The sequence below is a fragment of the Equus asinus genome, chromosome 2 (genome assembly GCF_041296235.1).
Source record: "Equus asinus isolate D_3611 breed Donkey chromosome 2, EquAss-T2T_v2, whole genome shotgun sequence".
NCBI classification, from domain to species: Eukaryota; Metazoa; Chordata; class Mammalia; order Perissodactyla; family Equidae; genus Equus; species Equus asinus.
In genome coordinates this window covers 13,372,080-13,386,945 of record NC_091791.1, presented here as the reverse complement: position 1 = coordinate 13,386,945, position 14,866 = coordinate 13,372,080, and positions in this window count along the sequence as shown.

The following is a 14,866-nucleotide window of genomic DNA, read 5'->3' as shown; positions in this document are numbered from 1 at the left end:
CTGGCCCTGAGCTAACATGCGTGCCCATCTTCCTCTACTTTATATGTGGGACGCCTGCCACAGCATGACTTGCCAAGTGGTGTCATGTCCACACCCGGGATCAGAACCGGCAAACCCCGGGCCACCAAGAAGCGGAACATGTGCACTTAACCACTGTGCCACCAGGCCGGCCCCTAGGATTTAAAGAGCATTAAAAAGACAGTATCTTTCTCACTTTGGAGTTTGATGTTACTTATTTTTCTCCCCATGCCCACAGCAGTGCATTTCCTAAAATCATCGCAGGGACCGCTAGGGACAGCTTTGGAAAGGACTGCTTTAGAAGCACAGGGCCACCGGTTTCTTGACCATGCTCCCAGCACCTGCCTTGTGTTTAATTAGTGCTCATTACGTGTTTGTTGAACAGATGTTTGAAAAGCAAAAGGGATCATAGTGTTGGAGCTCAAAATCATGCTATAGTCTATAATGGAAGCTTATTCGGCCATAAAAAGGAATGAAGGATTGATACTGTAACATGGATGAACTTCAAAAGAGCATTATGTGAAGTGAAAGAAGCCAGACCCAAAAGCCACATATTGTGTTACTCCTTTCATATGAAAAATATAAAATAGGGGGGCTGGCCCTGTGGCCAAGTGGTTAAGTTCGTGGGCTCCGCTTTGGTGGCCCAGGGTTCACCGGTTCAGATCCTGGATGCAGACCTGTGCACAGCTCATCAGGCCATGCTGTGGCAGCATCCCACAAAGAAGCACTAGAAGGACCTACAGCTAGGATATACAACTATGTACTAGGGCTTTGGTGAGATAAAAAAAAAGAGGAAGATTGGCAACAGATGTTAGCTCAGGGCCAATCTTCCTCACCAAAATAAGAATATAAATATATATATATAAAATAGGTAAATCTGTGGAAAGAGAAAGCAAATTGGCAGTGTCAAGTGCTGGGGGGCAAGGAGACTGACGACTTAATGGATACAGGGTCTTCTTTTGCAGTGATGAAAATGTTTTTAAATAAGATAGAGATGATTGCACAACATTGCGAATGTACTAAATACTACTGGATTGTACACTTTAAAATGGTTAATTTTATGTTATGTGAATGTTACCTCAGTTTTAAAAAGAAGTAGACACCAACAACAAAAACAAAAATCATGCTACAGTCTAGCCCAGTGATTTTGTCCACGAGAAAACTGAGCCTTTTAGAGATGGAGAGACCCTCCCAAAGTCATATAGTATAACCATGGGCCTACTGGGACCAGTTCAACTGACCCCATCTTATCAATAAAGTAATTAAGAGTTGTTTTTCAGGATCTGAGAGTCCCCACTTGTCCAGCTCAGGCCAGTTGAGAACACCCGCCCATCAACTGGGCCCATGCAAACACCTGATGAGTGACCCTTTTGACGTCAAGCGGCTGAAAACTCCTCCCTCAGATCATGGTAACGCTGCCATTTTGTGAACACGCATCCTATAAAGAGCCATGAAGCTTAACTAGGCTTGCGCGGATCATCAATTACCTCACTTCTCCTTGCCTCCAATCATCTATCTCCACACTTCAGACCACCCTGCCTTTCGACCCATAAATTTTGCCCCAAGCCCTGGGTCGGGGAGACAGATCTGAGAGCACATGCCTCCTGTCTTCTTGTAGATGGATCTGGCGATAAAGCTGTTTTCTTTTCCCAAAAGCTGATGCTGTAATAATTGGCTTTTTTTATGTGCATCGGGTAGGAGAACGCCATCTTTGTGTGGTAACAACAGCTGGTCGGAAGCAGAGGCAGGACTAGAACTCAGAGCCTCCCCACATCTAACCCACCAGTATTTGTGGCTGACTTGGAGTTCAGCCTCGGCGCCATTTCACCAGCCATTTTGTTAGATGACATTATGTCTACTCTAGTCTTCTCATCTTTTCCCTCACACTGCAGACTTTATTTATTTATTTATTTATTTATTTATTTTTTGAGGAAGATTAGCCCTGAGCTAACGTCTGCTGCCAATCCTCTTTTTGCTGAGGAAGACTGGCCCTGAGCTAACATCGGTGCCCATCTTCCTCTACTTTATATGTGGGACACCTGCCACAGCATGGCTTGACAAGCAGTGCCATGTCCACATCTGGGATCCGAACTGGTGAATGCTGGGCTGCCGAAGTGGAACGTGTGCACTTAATCACTGTGCCACCGGGCTGGACCCCCGCAGACTTTAGATACCAAGCTGCCAGAGCTTGAGCCAGGAAAAGCCACAGGGTACCTTTCTCTTTTCATGTTCCTTAGACCTGTAATCCTCTGCTCCATACCCCTTGTTTTCTCCTCATTTTGGGGGGCACCTCTCTCTCTCTCCTATTTTATGCACATGTAGTCTAGTCCCCACACACTGGCAGTTTGGTTCATAACTAAACTTCACTATAATGTACAGCGAGTGCCAACCAAAGCAACAGGACCCAGTGGATCTTCCCTCGAGAGTAGCCTCACTCAGCCTCATTTCAGTTTTAAAGTTTAGAAGCCTTAATTAGTCCTGTCTTGTTGGCTGGGGCTCTTTAGAGCAAAGGTAATATTACTTTCTGTTTTCCCTTTAGCCCCTCCCGCTATTGCTTCCTGTCAGTTATTTCAGTTACTGCTGCAGCCTCCCCACCCCGAGCCCATTTCAGCCTCTGGAGCAACGCACTCCTTTCCTATTTAGGTCCCAGGTAGAGCCTTCTGGGGTTGGATGAATTTGCATCAATTAACAATGTGATTTTAATCACTTAGTAAGCGTATATTGAGTGGATCACACAGGCAGTGCTTCCAAGGATCTCACATGTATTCAGGGAGTAAGGACAAGATCATAAAAACAAAACAACCCACCAAGCTCCAACATTGAAAGGGGCATGAAAGTGTGGACAGCCTGGGTTCAAACTCCAGCTCTGCCACTTAGTACTTACCTCTCTCAGGCAAGTTGCTTAACTCTCTGCCTGTTTTCCCATCTGTAAAATGGGAGTGATATTAATACTTCCTCCAAGGGTTATTGTGAGGAATAAGGGAGTTAATATTTTAAAAGCACTTAGCTCAGTCTGCAGGCACATAGTAAGTACTATAAAGGTTTGTTACATTAAATAAAAGAGAAGTCCAGGTAACATGCTATGCGAGTTTACAGAAAGAGACAAGAAGGGTGTCATAGAAAAAGTGCTATCAGAGGACATGGATTCTGTCCTTGAGGGAGGAATGGGGGAAGACAGCAGATAGCAGTAATCGGTGACCTTTGTCCCTTTGGTTTGTCACTATTCGCAGCCAACATCTATTGAGAACATACTTTGGGGCCAAACTCTGGGCTGAAGGCAGTATCTTATCTGGTCTTCACACAACCCCGTGAGCCAGGTACTGTTTTGAATTCACCATCCCCATTTCATAGGTGAGGATACTGAGGCTGAGGGAGGTTTAGTAATTTGCTCAATCTCTCACAGCTAGAAAGGGAAGGAGCCAGGATTCAAACCCCAAAAGCTGATGCGGAGCCCCCATTCTTAATGTTGTCCCACCTCCTGCAGTATTTGTTGGAGCGTCACGTACTCAATGGGGCTTTCTAGGAGATGCTACTAAAAAGGTGGTCTGTGTTGGAGCATGGGGGAGTATTAGCCATCTATCCTTCAGTGAAATGTCCCCAAATACTCTGCTCCTGTACCTTCTGATCTTTTGTCTGAGCAGTTCTAGTGGGTTCTGCCCTTGCAATTGATGGTCACCATTTTGGGGACTTGCTTGGTGTTGTCCACTCCATTCTCACTACTTCAAAGCTTTAGCAGTGAGCACCGAGCTAATGTATGCAAAATGCTTAGGGGGTACTTGGCACAGAGTAGGGTTAAATAGATATGTTATTATTCTGCCCACAAGCAAACATGCTACATTTTCTAACAACTGGCACAGACTTTGAATACATTTTATTTTTCTCAAAGTGATGAATTTCCTCTTCGTCCTTTCCTTCAGGAGTGAAGGATAAGGCTTTTGCAAAAGCACTGATCTCCAGACAGGCTCAAATTAGGCTCTTCGGGAAGCTAGAAGGACTTGAAGTCAAGGAAAGGAAGATGCCACGTACCTACCTGCTCGTTGCAGTTTAATCTTTTCTGCCTTCAAGCCCCTGCTCCGAGGGGCCAGCCCAGTGGTGCAGCCATTAAGTTTGCACATTCTGCTTGGTGGTCCAGGGTTTGCCAGTTCAGATCCCGGGTGTGGACCTATGCATCGCTTGTCAAGCCATGCTGTGGCAGGTGTCCCACATATTAAGTAGAGGAAGATGGGCATGGATGTTAGCTCAGGGCCAGTCTTCCTCAGCGAAAAGAGGAGGATTGGTGGCAGATGTTAGCTCTGCGCCAATCTTCCTCAAAAAAAAAAAAAAAAAAGCCCCTGCTCCTGGACTATGCTCTTACTCAGGAAACCTTGAATTTTTTTTCTTTTAAAGCTAATTATGAGGAATAAGGATGACCACAATGGTAAGACACTTATCAGACCCGCATTGTAGGGACACTAGCCGATATGCCCTATAGCAACCATGTGTTGGGCAGGATGCCAACCATCTGGGATTTATAACAATCCAGGGCCTGGCCAACCCAGATCTTAGCTTATATCACTCAAAGAACATCACATCTTGAAGGAACACAGAGCCCTTCAATGTGAGCTCCTGTTCCTGGGAATGCTGGTCGTACAAAGGACAGTCCCTCCTGGCAAGCATGTAGTCTTCATTCCTCCGCCTATATAAACAACGCCCACTCTGCCCACAGTAGCGGATGCACAACTCCAGCCAGCCAGCCGCTCTTGGACACTCCTTGTACGTAAGTCCCAATAAACCTATATGTCTTGTACGCCATCTCTGGGTCTTTTTTTTGGTCTCTCTGCAAACTATCCTGCACTGCTTGTGCAACTGAGTGTGCAGCCAGACATCCATCTACCCGAAAAGGGTCTTAGTTATGATTAGAAAGAAATCTTGACCACTTCTAAGATTGATGCAGATTTCAGTTTCTTACTTCTTGGGTATCCAATAGCTTGGTACAATTTTGCAAAAGTTCTCTCTGTCATATGGAAAGAGTTAACTTCTACTGTATTAACTTGTGTCTACATTTTTTATATTTTCCTTTTGATAGATGGTTTAATTTTCATCTTAAGAATTTACCACCTTTGCCTTTCCTCTCAATGTCAATCAAGCTAGGACATTTTGTGATTTTGATCTCCATAAATCTCGGTCATTCCAGTCAGTCTTCACATTGGCATTTTAGGCATGCCCAACAAAGCATTACTGTTTCCCTCACGCCAAGCAGAGGCCCAACACAGCAGCCCAATTCCCAGGTCTTTTGGCCATTGGAGAGGAAGTCTCGCTGCTCATCACTTCTTTCCCAAACAGGAAGCTGAGGCAGTTGCCTGTGGTTAAAGAGCCTTCCTCAGGGGCTGGCCCACTGGCATAGTGGTTAAGATCACACGTTCCGCTTCGGTGGCCCAGGGTCTGTGGGTTTGGATCCTGGGTATGGACCTACATACCACTTGTTAAGCCATGCTGTGGCAGCATCCCACATACAAAATAGAGAAAGATCGGCACAGATGTTAGCTCAGGGACAATCTTCCTCATCAAAAAAAATTTTTTTTTTTTGTAAAAAGAGCTTTCCTTAAGTTACACAAGGATTCCTCGGCTCAGGGACATTTAGAACCGAGAACTCTCCAGTGGACCTGTTGGTCTCCTGGTCTGCTGATCTCTGGCTAAAGGCTGATCCTCCTTGTCTTAAAGGGGATGAAATACCCTAGAATCTCAGGCCCAGAGGCCCAGAAGGAATTTCATACGTGAGCCTTCCAACGTCCTGTTCAGAATTGCCAAGTGAGTGGCCTCCAGCTAATCTCAGGCTGCAGCCAAACACCTCCCCTGGAAGGACAAGCAGAGTCCTTCATTTGTTCATTCCAAGAGAAGACAGCCATGGTTCGTATTTGATCATCAATATCAGCACTGTCCTGCCAAGTCTGCCCCGACCACCTCACCCATGTGTCTGGGTTAGAGAACCTTCCAGGTGCCTAGAAAGGATTATACAAATGCCTTTCTCATTCTCATTGCTCTTGTCATATCACACGGGAATTCTCTATTGCCTTCTTGATGTCTTAACCATACTGTGAGCCTCTTGAGGGTAGAGCTCACGTCTTACTCATCTCTGTGGTCCCAATGGCTGTGCTAGTGCCTGGCTCATAGCAACTGCTCAGAAAAAGTCTGTCGAATGAATAAGCAGTGGCTGACATGGTGGCCAAAATGTTCTTTCCATACTCATGCTGGGAAAAACATCTTTTTTGATTCAGCTTTTTTATTTTTTTATTCAGCTTTCTCTAGCTGTCACAACAAGAACACAAATTTTTCCCCTAAAGGAAAAAGACAAACTGACTTTGTCCTCATTACCAAAAGAGTAGAAAGTAACTGAAATTCTCCCTCTTGAGTTTGGGAGAAGAATTTTTGGACCTAGTTGAGAGAAAGGCAAATGAAAAGATATATGCTACTTTTTATGATGATTAGGAAAATAGCTCCCTGGAGCCACAGTTAACATTCTGGCGGCTGGGGCTACAATTAGGGATGGCAGACATTACCCTGGGTTTTGCTGAATTCTTCCTCTTTCCACGGCAAAAAGCATTCATTTTTTTTCCTTCTTTTCCCAGTGATGAGGAGCCCCAGATTCGGTTCTCTCCTGGGTTCAGGGAAGATGAAGCCTCAAAGCTGAGCCATGTCTCCCAGCAAAGGCTTCTCTTTTGAGCCTAACCTCCTAGCTGTCTCCTGCATGACCTTATGCTGCTGCAAGTTGATCTCCTCCAAGGCAGCCAGCAGAGTGATGGAAGGGGTCGACTTGTCCTCACTTCAAACCCCACGGATGCTTTCCCCTTGCAGAGTCTGAGGGTCTCCATGTAAGAACTCTCACCCCTCAGGCTTCTTGTGAAGCTGGAGTGAGAGAGCCCTCCAACAGGCCCTCGGGTAGTCAGTGTTCGCAGGTGCTGTGCGGTCCCCTTCTCTCTATCCCGCGGCATACCTTGGCTTTCTTCTGAGCCTTTCCCTCCTTATCTTTGTTGCCTATCCCCAGCACATCCCTTGACCTTTTTGGTTTTTTTTTAATAGACTTTATTTTTTAGAGCAGTTTTAGGTTCACAGCAAAATGAAGTGAAAGGACAGAGAGTTCCCATACTCCCTGATCACACACATACACAGCCTCCCCCACCATCAACATCCTGCACTGGGGCAGTCCATTTGTTACAATAGATGAGCCTACATGGATGTGTTATCATCACCAAAGTCCACAATTTACATTAGGGTTCACTCTTGGTGTTGTAGTCTATGGGTCTAAACAAATGTTTGAGGACATGGAGCCACCATTGTAGTATCATACAGAATAGTTCACTGCCCTAAAAATCCTCTGTGCTCCCGCTATCATCCCTCCCTTCCCCTGACCCCCGGCCACCTGTCCCCTTTCAGAGCTGTGTCTCCAGTCCAGCCTGCCAACATCTCCACTCGGATGTCACTTACACACTGCAAACTTAACAAACACAAAACCAAACTCTTGCTTTCTCTTCTCAAACCTATTCCTCAATGCCATCCCCCCACCCACACCAACCAGCACCTAAACAATACACTGTCTTCTATCCACCTCCACCGCCACCACCTCAGTCCAGGCTGCCATCGTTTCTCCCCTGGAATTCTTTCACAGCTTCTCGGGGTCTCAGCCATCAACAAGGCCTAGGTCACTTCTTTCAAGTGAAGTCTATTTTAAAGATTTTATTTTTTTCCCTTTTTCTCCCCAAAGCCCCCCAGTACGTAGTTGTATATTCTTCGTTGTGGGTCCTTCTAGTTGTGGCATGTGGGACGCCGCCTCAGCGTGGCCTGATGAGCAGTGCCATGTCTGCACCCAGGGTTCGAACCAACGAAACACTGGGCCGCCTGCAGCAGAGCGCGCAAACTTAACCACTCGGCCACGGGGCCAGCCCCTCAAGTGAAGTCTATTTTAAAAGTGGAAGAAAACACAACACAGAGTCCAGGCCACTATGTCACGTGTCTCTGGTCTCCCTCAGACCCTGCTGCTTCTTCGGGCTCCAGAGATTCCCAGCTGCCCACGCTTGCACCTCTGTGCTGAGGCCTTTCTATAGAACTGGGGAAGGCTGCTCTGCCCATCTCTACAGAAAGGCAGAAATGGGAGAGCATTAACCCCCTGGCCAGCAGCCCTTGCAATAACCAAGTGGAGGGAGTTGGTGTACAAATACCCCACCTCTTGGGTAGACTAGTTGAGGTGTGTTTCCTAGAGTTTCCCTGCAGATTAAGTTCTAGCCACCTGTAGAAGTTACTTTACACACCTTCATCTCCTGCTTTCCTGTAGGATTTCCCCTCCCTCACCTATACTACCTGCACATCCCAAATCAGCTTCTTGCATTGAACCTTAGTCTCAAGGTCTAAGAGAACCCAAACTAAGGCACAGCACTACAAAACTTGTAACACAAAATGCTACCCACAGACTGATTTTAGGATTTAGGTAGAAATATTTAGTATTGGTAATACCCTCCAGACCAGGAGAGCTGGTCATGGGAACCAGGCTGAAAGGCAGAGGATGGATGTCATCTTCTTCAGTCCTGTCAGCCTCTCTCTGTAACAGTCCATAGACCTTGATCTGGAGACATTGCAGAAGTCCAAGCATGAGCCCACCCGTCTGCCTCCTTCCCCTCTTGCCCGCCCATGATGGGCCCTGCGGCTTCCTAACCCGCTCTCTGCCTCCACTCTTGCCTCCTTCCAACCCATTCTCTGCTCAGCAGCAACCGTGGTTCTTCTTCAAACACCAACCAGGTCATTTTGTCTCCTACTTAAAACTCTTCAATGGCTTTCCATTTCATTAGAGTAAAACCCAAATTTGTATAAGGCCCTACACAGTCTGAGCCCCTGCTTCCTTTCAGACAACTCACTTTGGGCTCCTCCCACCCGTTCCTGCTCCAGCCATATTGGTTCACCCCCACTTCCCCACCCCCAACCCCCACCTTGGCACACGCTGGGCTCTTTGACCAGAAGGCTCTCCAATCACTTCTGTCTGGCTTCTCCTCCTTATTAAGGTCACAGCTTAGCTGTTATCCTCACCAGGAGGACTTCCCTTGTGATTGTGTCTGTTATCCTGTCTTGGCTCTTGTGTGTTTCCTTTGATCAGAAATTACAATTACAATTACTTTATCTGTCAGTTTACTGGGTATTTATTGGGCTCCCTCCCAGAATAGAAGCCCCAACGGGGCAAGGACCTCATCCATCTTGTCCATTGTTCTCTCCCCAGCGCCTGGCACAGTACCTGGCCCATGCCAGACTCCTAGCAAATTTAGATGAATCTGGTTGAAGACCTGGCTAAAAACTCATGATATGCAGCCACTTGTGACCTCCCCAGCTGACACTTCCTTTCCCTAAATGCCTTTGGCAGTTACCATCAACATAATTCTTTTGGTGATCAATCCTGTGTGTTTTATCACAAACCTACTGTCGCCTTGAACTATTATTTGAGTTGTGTTTTGTTTCTTAATCATTTCTGATGGCTATCCTAGTTTGTAGATTGAGTAACTGTTTACTTCACTTCTTAAAGCCTCTCAATACTTGAGAGTGTATTTTCTAAGAACAAGGACATTCTTCTGTATAACAACCACATTACAATGATTAAAATCAGGGATGTTAACATTGACACACTATTGTTGAATCCATAGTGCATGTTCAGATGTCATCAGTTGTCCCAACAATGTCCTTTAGAGCCACACAACCCTGCCCCACTCTCCCATGTTCCAACCCAAAGTCACACATCGCATTTAGTTGTCTGGTCTTTTTCGTCTCCTTTAATCTGGAATAGTTCTTCAGTCTTTCTTTATCTTCCTTGACCACCATTTTGAAGAACACAGGCTGGCTCTTTTGTTGAATGTCCCTCAGTTTGCTTGTTTGATATTTCATCATGATTATATACCAAATGTTCAGGATAAACACTGTTGGTGGGAATACCACTGAAGTGTTGTTCCATGATTTACTTAATCCATCTGCTATTGTTGGAGATTTGTGTTGCTTTAAGTTTTTCTTTATATTATAACCAATATTGTGATCTTTATACATCCTCATAGCTAATCTTTGTACATATTCTTATTTGTTTCTTGAGGGTGTATTTCTAGAAACAGAACTGCTATGGCTAAGGGTTGTGTGTGTTTCTATGATTTTTGGTATGTTTTGCCAAACTGCCTTCCAGAAAGGCTGGGCCAGTTTACACTCCCTCCAGTGAGTGAAAGGGGTGGTTTCTAGGATATTTTGCCAACACTGGACCCAAACAGTTTAAAATATCCTTCCTTCTGCAGTCTGTACTTCTCACGTTGGTCTGTCTTCTATTCCAGTTTCTTTTATGTGTGACTGGTTGGTCCTAAGAGCCTAGAAGCTGTTTAAAGGCAGGGCTTGCATGTCTTATTCATCTTTGTGGTCCCACAGTGCCTATCTATGCTTTCTACTTAACAGTCACTCAATAAATTTCAAAGGAAGGAAGTAACAACTGATTGAATGATGATAACTTGTATGATTATTAGATTCAGCTCTGACATGCTGGGCTACCAAAAATGTCATCAGCATTGGCATCCCAAAGTCCAGCAACCAGAGCCCCTACCAGCCCAGATTAGCAAGTGGTCCAGCCTTTTACCAACCTCCATTCCTAGGACCTCTCTGGGGCCCCAAACAATCTCCACATCTTGTCCATACTGATCCCAGGCATGCTCTTCATCTCAGGCATCCACCCCACTGCAGACAACTGCTCTGGGCTTCTCAGCTCCCCTCTTGCCCTTGCTCCAGCAGCTTCTCTGGGCTGCTGCTGGTCTTCTTGTACCTCTGGGCCCCAGGGTGGTTACATGCCTTTCTTTCAATTCCCCAGTGCCAGCTAAGACAAGTGATACATATATATTTTTTTAGATTGGTACCTGAGCTAACAACTATTGCCAGTCTTCTTTTTTTTTTCCTGCTTTTTCTCCCCAAGTCCCCGCAGTACATAGTTGTATATTTTAGTTGTGGGTCCTTCTAGTTGTGGCACGTGGGATGCCACCTCAGCGTGGCCTGATGAGCGGTGCCATGTCCATGCCCAGGATGTGAACCGGTGAAACCCTGGGCCTCTGCAGCAGAGCCCACGAACTTAACCACTTGGCCATGGGGCTGGCCCCCAAGCGATTGTTTTAAAATGAAGGCGTGGGGATAACAAATTGGAATTGTAATGCAGACAAGGCAAACGTAAGGCAGGATATGAGCTGTCCTGTTTGTACATTCTATCCCATTCCTAGCTCCTCTGGGACCTGTTAGGGACCACTTTTCTCCTTTGCAGTACCCCTGCTCCTTCATGTTGCAGGGATCTGCTCACTTGGGAGGACACCTTATGGAGCATCCTTGATCTTGCCTCTTTTCCCTCATCCCAGCCCTCCCCCACCTTCCTACCTCCCACTTCTCCCAGAAGGAGAAGGATCCCCAGCGATTAGCCTCCCCTGATGAAGACATCCTTTTAAAGTAGTATGCAGCACAGTTTAACTCCTCATTATTTCCAACTCTCCATTCCAGAGTAGGAGGTTAGTTTGATTTTCAGATAACTGAAAGCCCCTGAAAGTGTTTCCCCAAAACAAGAGAGCCTTTCCCTCAGATGAATTTTTCCTCTACCTCTCCCATAACAACAAGAAAATACTCTTCGCCTAAATAGTTTGTGACCCCTTTTAGTCATCAACATTTTAGAAATATTGGTGCCAGAACACAAAGCACACAGCCTGTACACTGAAACTTATTGTTTTCGAAGCATTATTATGGGCTGCATCTCCCCGTTCTGTTAAGGCTACTTAGCTGAGGGGCTCCAAATCATGTGCAAGGAGAAGCTGCTTTTCATTTCCCCGAGGGCTTGAGATGCTGGGGGCCAGAGAGTGAGAGGTTGAGTAGAGGTAGGACAAAAGGTTGTGCTGAAAATGAAGACACTGTTCAGTTTTTGTCCTATGGTCCCTCCCAGTGGGAAAAATGACACTTCTCAGGGTGGAGGGAGGATGAGGGGGCTGCCGGAGGGGAGCTGCTGGAGCACTTCACTCCTGCCTTCCCCTGACCTGCCCAGGTCAGTGGGGTGGCACGGCTCCTAATTTGGAATTTCCTAGCGGGGAATGCTTATCATGGCTCAAAGCCTCTTTCCTGCAGAGAAGCCCCACTGTGCCACCCCCATGCAAGACAGTCTCCTGTTCTCCGTCCCCTTCCCCCTCTCGTGATTCTTTCACCGTGCTAATGCTCGGGTCCTGTATTTGTTGATTTCCTTCTCCTCGCCTCTGCCTCTCCCTCTATCCACTCATTTACTCCCCTGGACTCTAGGCCTCTTGCCCCATTCTCTCTTTCATGAAAGATGAGTGCCACTTGGCAAAAATGCTAAACCTTTCCTGTCATTCGAGAAGACCATGCAGGAGAGTGGAAACAATGCCGCATAAGGAGTCAGGTTCTGGTCTTGGAGTCCCAACTCTGCATCTCTCTGGTCAGGGGTCTTTTTTTTTCTCTGGTCTGTAATTTCCTTATGTATAAAATTGGAATAATAATATCTACCTACTCACCAGGTAGTTTGTCAATTGTTGGTCAGCACATGAATAGCTGACATCACTTGGTCTAATCCAAGTACCCCTCGACTATTACTTGGATTAAACATTTTTCTTACTGAGGTAAAATTCACATAACATAAAATTAATCATTTTGAAGTGCACAGTTCAGTGGCATTTCGTACATTCACAATGTTGGGGAGCCATCACCTTTATGTAGTTCCAGAACATTTTCGTCCTCCCATAAGAAAGCCCAGTACCTATTAAGGAATTCTCCCTGCTCCCCAGCCCCGGACAATCTGACCACCATCTGCATTTCTGTCTCTATGAATTTTCTGGATGTTTCATACAAATGGAATTACATAATATTTGTTTTTGGTGTGTCTGGCTTCTTTCACTTAGCAAAACATTTTCAGGTTTCATCCACTTTGTAGCCTTGTCCTTCATTCTTTTTCTTACGATTGAATAATATTCCATTGTGTGGACACACCACACTTTGCTTATCCGTTCATCTGTTGATGGACACTTAGGTCGTTTCCACCTTTTGACTGTTGTGATAGTGCTGTTGTGAATGTTTGTGTACAACTTTTTGTGTAGACATATGTTTTCAATTCTTTTGGGTATATACCTAGGAGTGGAATTGCTGGATCATATGTTAATTCTGTTTAACTTTCTCAGGAAGTCAGATGTTTTTTAGGAAAGAAAAAAGAATGTTAAAAAATCAGGGATGATGGAACTATTCTATATTTTGATTGTGTTGGTGGTTACACAAGTGTATACATTTGTCTGAATTCATAGAACTAAACACCAAAAAGAGTGAGTTTTATTTTACCGTATGTAAATTTAAAAGGTAGATGACAAAAAGAAAAAAAATGCTCATTAACTCTTTAAAAAAAATCATTGTCTCATTGTTACAGCAAAAGATTGGTAATAATAAAAATATTTATCAGTGGATGACTAGTTAAATAAGTTATGATCCAGTCATTCAATGGAATGAATATCGTGCATCATTAATAAGAACGAGCTAATCTTCTCCTCACCTTCCCCCAAACGCAGAGATTAGACTCATCCCAGAGAGGAGAGGATCCGTTGGAATCCCAGCTGGATCCTAGAGCACACAAGGGTTGTGGAGCTTGCGATATAAGTACTGATGGAAATATTCTATGACTCAAGAACTACTTTAAGAGCAGAATTCCCTTTGTAGCACAAGGGAACTGCTTGTGTCGTGTACCAACTGGCCTAGCAGACGCATGGACTCATTTTAGACTACAAAATGTGGAACCTGAGGCTTCCTTTTGCCATTTCGAGGCTGGTTGCAGCTCTCCGGAGTCCATGCTAGATGGCATCCTCTCTCTGTGGAGGAGACCATGACAGCTGTGTCGAATGAGTTCTCCAACCTGCCTGTTCCGGCACAAGCTCATTTCTTTGGCACAGGAACCCACGCCTTTGCTTCTACAGGGGGGAATTAAGCCCCCTGTAGAATCAATTCAATTGGGCAAATGAGGTACTATATTCTATTTTATGTAATTGTCAAAAAAGCAGTCTGTGCAAAGCATTACATTTTTTTTTTTAAAGATTTTATTTTTTTCCTTTTTCTCCCCAAAGCCCCCCAGTACATAGTTGTACATTCTTTGTTGTGGGTCCTTCTAGTTGTGGCATGTGGGACACTGCCTCAGCGTGGTTTGATGAGCAGTGCCATGTCCACACCCAGGATTCGAACCAACGAAACACTGGGCCGCCTGCAGCGGAGCGCGTGAACTTAACCACTCGGCCACGGGGCCAGCCCCCAAAGCATTACATTTTTTAAACTCTGTGTATTTGTTAGATTCCTTTTAGCAGATAACTGGCTAGCTGAGACTTCAAGGAGGGAGCAAGTATGCCCTCCTTTTATTGGGTCAATTAAATATTCACCTACCTGCAATGGCCTATCTTAGGAGAGTAAAAGCTTCATATTAAGATCTCAGAGGTAATTAGCCCCAGAGTCTCTGAAGCAAGAGAGAGTTTATGTTACTGCAGCATGAAGGTGGAAACTGCTGGAGCCCATCTCACCTATGAGTCATCTGGTTTTAAGGGCTCCTAACATTGCATTCAATTCACCTCAGCTCCTCCTTCCCTTTAGGAAGCAGTTCTACCTTTGTTGTCAAGACGGCATCCACATTTCCATTGCAGGCCACCGTGCTCAAACAAAGGAACCCGGCTTCAGTGTCATAGCCTGATTGATGCTAGTCATAAAAAGACCGTAAGTGATGGTTTGGATTCTTTCCTTATCCGTATTAACAGAGAATCATTGGCTTTTAAGCAGATTACTGGGGAAGAGGCCATTTTTCCTCCTCCCA